The sequence below is a fragment of the Castor canadensis genome, chromosome 2 (genome assembly GCF_047511655.1).
Source record: "Castor canadensis chromosome 2, mCasCan1.hap1v2, whole genome shotgun sequence".
NCBI lineage: Eukaryota > Metazoa > Chordata > Mammalia > Rodentia > Castoridae > Castor > Castor canadensis.
This window is the reverse complement of record NC_133387.1, coordinates 60,997,971-61,004,661: the sequence shown is the minus strand read 5'-3', so window position 1 is coordinate 61,004,661 and position 6,691 is coordinate 60,997,971. Positions and strand designations below refer to the sequence as shown.

Sequence of the window (6,691 nt, the reverse complement as noted above, 5' to 3'; positions counted from 1 at the left end):
GGAGGCTCGCTTTCTGCTTCCTACCTCTAGCCGCCATCTTGGATGATCTCTGATTTATGGTTATATTTATTTCTATTGCTTAAGATAGTGGAATGAATGAATAAAATAAAATATTGATATTTTTAGTGCTTAAATTAGATATAAATTCTAATTCTAAAAATAGCAACTATATTTCTATATTTAAATGTTTCTATATTTGAATGCTATATATTCAGCTTATAATTAATGAAAATACTATTTTGGTTTAAGATGTCTAATATTAATTCCAAAATTAAATATCATTTATGATTTCATGTATACAGTTATAATATCCTGATATTACTTTATGCTAACAATTTTCTATTAAGAAAATTTAATCCTTTGTTATAATTCAAATAAAATTGATAGACTATTTTGTTCCATTGAGGATTAAATTCAGCCAAGCAACCTGTACAGCATATGTTTCATTGAAGTTTTAGTTGTTCTTTGAAAAGTGGATTAAGATCTTGGACATAAACTTCAAACTATATTCTGACAATAGACATGAGGAAGAGGATTGAGATGGTTTTTCAGGCCAAAAACTTCCAAATAAGTCCACGGGCACTTTTGCCTGGGTTACTTGGATATTTATTATGTGATGCTATCTTCATTCTTCACTTTTTTGGAAATGAAACCCAGAGACTATGTCTGTTATTAATACTATATATATAATCTATTTAAAGTAAGGCCAGATATTTCATAAAAAGATAAGAATTTAGGGATGTCATACCTGTAATACTACTAAAATTTTATAAAATACGTATTGATGAAATCAAAAGCTAGTTCCTATATATTTTTTTCTTGGAATGCCTAAAATGTCACAGTATCTTGCATTATATACCTCTGTGTATCTATAATTAATATGTAAAAGAATCCATATAAATGTACACATAATTTATATCACATATATACATCTGTATTTATACATTTGCTATCTTTGTGTATGCATATATAGATATTTAGGTTGAGTAGATACTTGAAATCACTGAGTTGTTCATTGGAAGAGATCTTAAAGATAAACTTCCATTTAGCAGAGAAATCCATGAGAGAAGAGGCTATATTATAGCTCTTGAATGGTGCAGGCAGTGAGAGAGAAAAATGAGCCTGGGGTTGTCCCCAGGAATTTTTCTCCACAACTGGATAAAAATATCCATTTGCAATATATATTTTGTAAGAATGGGACAAGATGATTAGTTTGAAAGTCTACAAGGACACAATTTGAAGGTATGAAGTGAAACCAAAGAATACTTAACTCAAGGGTCAAGAACTTGCCAAACTTGCTTGTGACCTGGTAATGAAAAACAACAAAAACAAAACAAAACAAGCAATCAAACACAATGGAAAACCAAACAAACCAAAAAACAAATAAAACTAGCTTCTCTTTCTCTCTCTCTCTCTCTCTCTCTTCCTCCCTGTGTCTTTGTCCTCTTTTCCCCCTAACTGGGCACATTAATGTTTGAAAGGCCACATTCCATATCTCTTGCCAAAAGATGCTCACCAAAACATGATTTTAAAATCCTGACAGAATTCACAAATGGTAAGTTCACATTTGTGTATTTAATGACAATAAAGTAAACACAGGATAGAGCAGCATGGCTTCAGTGCTGTCATTATTTTGTACATAGGCCACTTAGACTAACTTAAAATGCCAGAATTTAGATAGCAAAATCTGTATATGAAATAAACAAGAGAAATCAAGAGATATTGCTATAAAGATCTTCCTACTTATTAGATACCAAAATTTGATATGTGGTATTTCAGGGCAGAGTTGTTAACAAAAATTGGAAATCAAAGTTCACGATTTTAAAATTCTAATACCAGATGGGCAGCCAAAAATCCAACTGGCTGCAAATAATCAATAATGAAGGAGTCAACTTTTTAAAAAGTTTCAACTTAATGATCCAACCATGATATCATATCCTTGTAATATTACAAATAGAGTAACTTCTCCAGAATAAAAGACTAAAGCTACACTATTAATTGAGAGAATATTGATGCAGGTATACAGTAAGAAGTCCAAAGAAGCGTTACATGTAAGGAAAAGATGAGAATTATCTTGATTTGTCATCTTGTATTTAAAGTTTTGTGCTAATGAAAGAAATTTTAAATCAATATTATTTTTCTAGTCCTTTGGGCCCCAAGACTATTTTTGTTTTAGGTTTTAAACTCAGGATTTCATGTTTGCTAGGCAGTTGCTCTACAACTTGAGTCATGCCTCCAGCCCATTTTGCTTTAGTTACTTTTGAGATAGGGTCTCACATTTATGCCCAAACAAGCTCATACCACCATTCTCCTATTTGTACAAAATATTTTAATACAATAAAAACTAAGTAAATGTATATATTAAATCAGTTTGCATACTGATGACTTTAAGATGAATCAAAATCAAATTAATACCTGATCCCAATTTTACAATTATTTTATCTAGATGTATTGGGTACACAAGTAGAACATTTGTTGCTGAAACAGAATCAATTCTTATTCAACTGGTGAAAGATTTATGATGTATGTTTCGTATGCAGAAAAATATCAGGGTCAGGATGAGTACAATGCTTTTTCTTTTTTTCCTCTGTGATTCAAGATTAGGTGATTTTTTTCAACAGGGCATCAGTACTGAAGATATAGGTCCTTATGTTCTACATTTTAAGTCTTCTGTATCCATATAATAGATTCCTTAGATGAGGCAAAGTTTAAGAAAATAGAGACATGCTTACCCAAACAATCTTTGCTTAGTAACATGAGATTTTATATCCAATGTACCCTTTCCAGGCTATAGGCAATAATATACAATAAATGTGATGAAGTCATTTCTTCTTTTAAAAGTATATTTCCATTTAAAACTCATTTTTATGAAAGTCTTTTGGTGGATATAGTTGACAGTTGCCTCTTTTCTCCTTCTGTTTAAGAAGTAAAGACAAGTACGTCACCTAACTTTTTTAGTTAATAGGAAGATAGAAAGATTAATACGATTTAATCCCATATCTAATAATTTGGTAGCACAATGGAGAGTAAAAAAGATGAAAACAAACTCAACTACTTTAATTATTGAAATGGAAAATCAGAACAAAAATAGAAAGGAACAATCTTTGGGTAAAATTTTCCAAATGAAAATTATGTCTCTCTTCCTCAGAAAATCAATAACATCTTATTCATATATATGTAACATATTATTTGTTTTCGGTGTCTGAAATTCATTCATTCCTTTGCAATCAGAATAAAATTGTCTTTCTTATCACTCTACTGTATTCAGTACAAATTTCTTATTTGTAACTAAATTCCTCATTTGTAGGTTTCAATTTTAAGTTTTGGTTATGCAATAGTATATCTGTAGTTCAGTGTTACCTTTTACCTGAGCAACTTGGTATCTGTTAGCTGAAATATTATCCCCATTCCTTCCCTCTACACCCAGGTTTAACATATGCTGATATCTGAAAGACTTTTTCTTCTAATTGTAGAATCATTGTTCTTATTACCTCATCTTCAAAGAAGTCATCCTACTGGTCCTAGTTTGAGTCACATTGGTAACGTAACTTGGGAGTTTAGAGCAATATCTATTGAGATGGCCAGGTTTTAAACAAGCAGCTCTCTCTTGGCCCATTTCCAAAGTCTGCATCAACAGCAATAGGAGACATCATCTAAACTAGGTAATATGAACTCCAGGAATTATCTTTGCCATTACATTTGGAAGAAAATACATAGAAATATTCTTATCTATAATACATAAAGAGAAAAGCAATAACATTCACCAAATATCACAGATACTTTTTAAAAAAAACTCTAGAATACTTGAGAGACCCTTGAGAAGTTCTTTCCTAATTCCCTCCTAATCCTTTTATTATGTACTAGAGCTTTTATAAGCCATAAAGTCCACAGGGACGTGGTTTCCAGGCTTGATCTCATCCATTTGCATGGTTTCTTCTGTCATCTGGTTTTTGCTAAATTGTAAGCACCTTGAGAGCAAGGGTTATATCTTTTCTTCATTTCCGAAAATCTTACTTCAATTTTATGGACATCGTAGGTGTGCCATAAAAGTTAACAAACTATTGAAGAGTATCTAGGAATTGGGATGCGGTCTCTTCAGTATTATGTGGTTCTTCATATTAAGCTAGCCCTGAAGCTTATATTTCAGGCCACTATTACTTTTCATAAATTAATCTGTCATTTTACTACAAATTCTAAAATGCATTTTCCATTTTCTGGAGGAATGATGGGCAAGGGTAAGAGTTGAAAACATTGGAAGAATTTTGCTCTTAAAACATAAGCATGTATGAAGGCAAATTTCTAGACGTTATTAAATTAATGGCATGAATTACCACTGTAAAGCTAGAATTCAAATCAATCAAAGAGTCATTGTGCTGCTGAAATGTCAATTCAAACTTTGTCAGGGTCACAAAATGTGAGAGGGCAAGCTAATTACATTCTTTTAACTGGCATTAAATCATTCAATTTATGGTGCATAAATTATTTTGAAGTTATAACTAATGTGCAAGAAAAATGCATTCACTTTTTAAAGTAATTTTTTTAAATTTCACTGTATAAAATAACATATTTGAATTTACAGAGTGAAGTTTTAGAGGTTTATCTGCAATGTGAAATAAAATATGAGTTTTCAAAGATAAAAATTTGAGTATCACCAAGTTGAACCATATAATTCTGTATGAATATACTCTATTAATATTATTTGATGCTACAAAATATGAAAACATAATTTCTATTACTTAAGATAAGAGGGCCCCAATGGTAGTATAATATGAACTCTACTCATTCTAAATTAAGGATCTGAGAAATGAAACCAGATGACAGAAGAAATCATGAAAACCACCTTTTATTTTCTATGTTCTCTGATCACATATGCTAAGGTAAAGAAAGCTGCAGTTGTTCAGTACTATATTTAGGTGAGATTCCATGATTCTTATAATGAAAAACATAACATTTTTAATTTTTAAAAGCATGGTATACATAGTAGAGTCTCTTAAGGCAGTTTAGAGAAAAGTTCCCAATTTCATTTGCAACAAATACACAGTATAAAAAATGTGTGCAGCCATCATATTTTAGTATTTAGCTTAACTGCAAATAGAAAAAAGTGAGAAGTAAGTATTCTTTCCTCCCTGAATTTTAAAATATAGTTCCAAATAAAACATAACTGCTATTTCAGCAAATGCTATTTTAGTTTTAGGATGATTAATAACTCTCCCTAAATTATTGCAAAATTGGGGAAATATTTTCTTTATTCATAAGAATGAAAAAGTTACTTTATATATCTATAATAAAAGGAAAAACATGAAATGTTACATTTCATTTTTCCATAAGAAATCAGAATGCAAGATATGTGCATCAAAATCTTACTACTAAAGTTTAAAAATGCATTTCAAAAGGAAGATTTTTCTGATAGTGATGTATATCTGTAATCCCAGTCTCTAAGAGGATGAGGTAGAAGGATCATGAGTTCAAGACCAGCCTGGGTTACATTGTGAAGCCTTGTCACACACACAAAAAGGGAAAAATTTAAGAAAATGGTATATAGTTATAGCTATTACAATATAAAAATTGGGCTTCATTCATACATATCATGTGTTAAATTTCTCATGCTGTGATCAGAAAATACTTAACATTTTATATTGAATCTTAAATCAAATTCATGCTTAAAACATGTATACTTTTTTCTCAAATCAAGAGAAATTATGGTGAGTGGAATATTACATTCTCATTTCTGAACTCCTAGAATAAAACTTTAATTCAAACCACTCTTTTAGTGTCCAGCACACAGAAGTGCTCTTCCTCTCTCTCTCTCTCTCTCTCTTTCATGCATTGTGCATTCAAAACCATTCCACTACAAATATGTCTGTAGTTCTGAATATTTTTCATGCCATCTCCTACTCTCATATTCTCTTTTCTTCATCCTTAACATAAAACTAGTGGTTTTAATTTTGAATAGTTGATGATCATCACAGCTTTGTGTCAGAAGTCTTGAGATATTGTTTTCTAGCAATATTATGTAACAATTTTATATTAATCAGAAGATTATTTTGTGGAACTTTGTGGCCTAGAGTACTCTTAGAAATTAAGAAGTTTCTTTAGAGCAAATACGAAGATTTAGAAGTTTTAGGAATTTTTACTCAAAAATTTTATTTGGAAACTGATGGATTGACTCAAGCAGTAACAGTGCCTGTCTAGCAAGCATGAAGCCCTGAGTCCAAACCCCAGTGCCACCAAAACCAAACAAATAAAAAGTTTTTTTGGAAATACAATTTATGCAATCAATGTGTTTTAACAGAATAAAACTTTTTTCTCAACCCTCTAATTCATTGTTTTTTTTTTTTTAACCCATGTCTCCCCATTCACAATACAGACCAGGCACAGGGCCTGGGCTGAGGTGTATATGGGGTAGGTTTACTTTGCCTCCTCTTTCTATACAGTCAGTGTAAAAACACAGCCTGTGGTAAGCACCAGGAGGTCTCTAATTCATTTTGGAAGCACATAGTATTTAGGTCAATAAGCAAATCCATACATTTTTATGGAAAAATATTATTGATACAAAATTCATGAATATTTTGGAAATAGAGTACAATAAATTTTAGAAGGTTCATGACATTATGTAATTAATAGATGTGTTTAGAATACAATTTTAATGCCCAATAACCAAATCCAGAATGTGTTCTCATTCAGACATTTT

At 30.9% G+C, this 6,691-nt stretch overlaps 1 non-coding gene across 1 annotated transcript; it reads right to left on the bottom strand.

The window, feature by feature from the left end:
- Positions 1-6,342: 6,342 nt before the first annotated feature.
- On the bottom strand, positions 6,343-6,474 carry LOC141421126 (small nucleolar RNA SNORA51). Its single transcript, XR_012445800.1, has one exon. It is a non-coding gene; the product is annotated as a small nucleolar RNA SNORA51 (small nucleolar RNA).
- Positions 6,475-6,691: the final 217 nt, after the last annotated feature.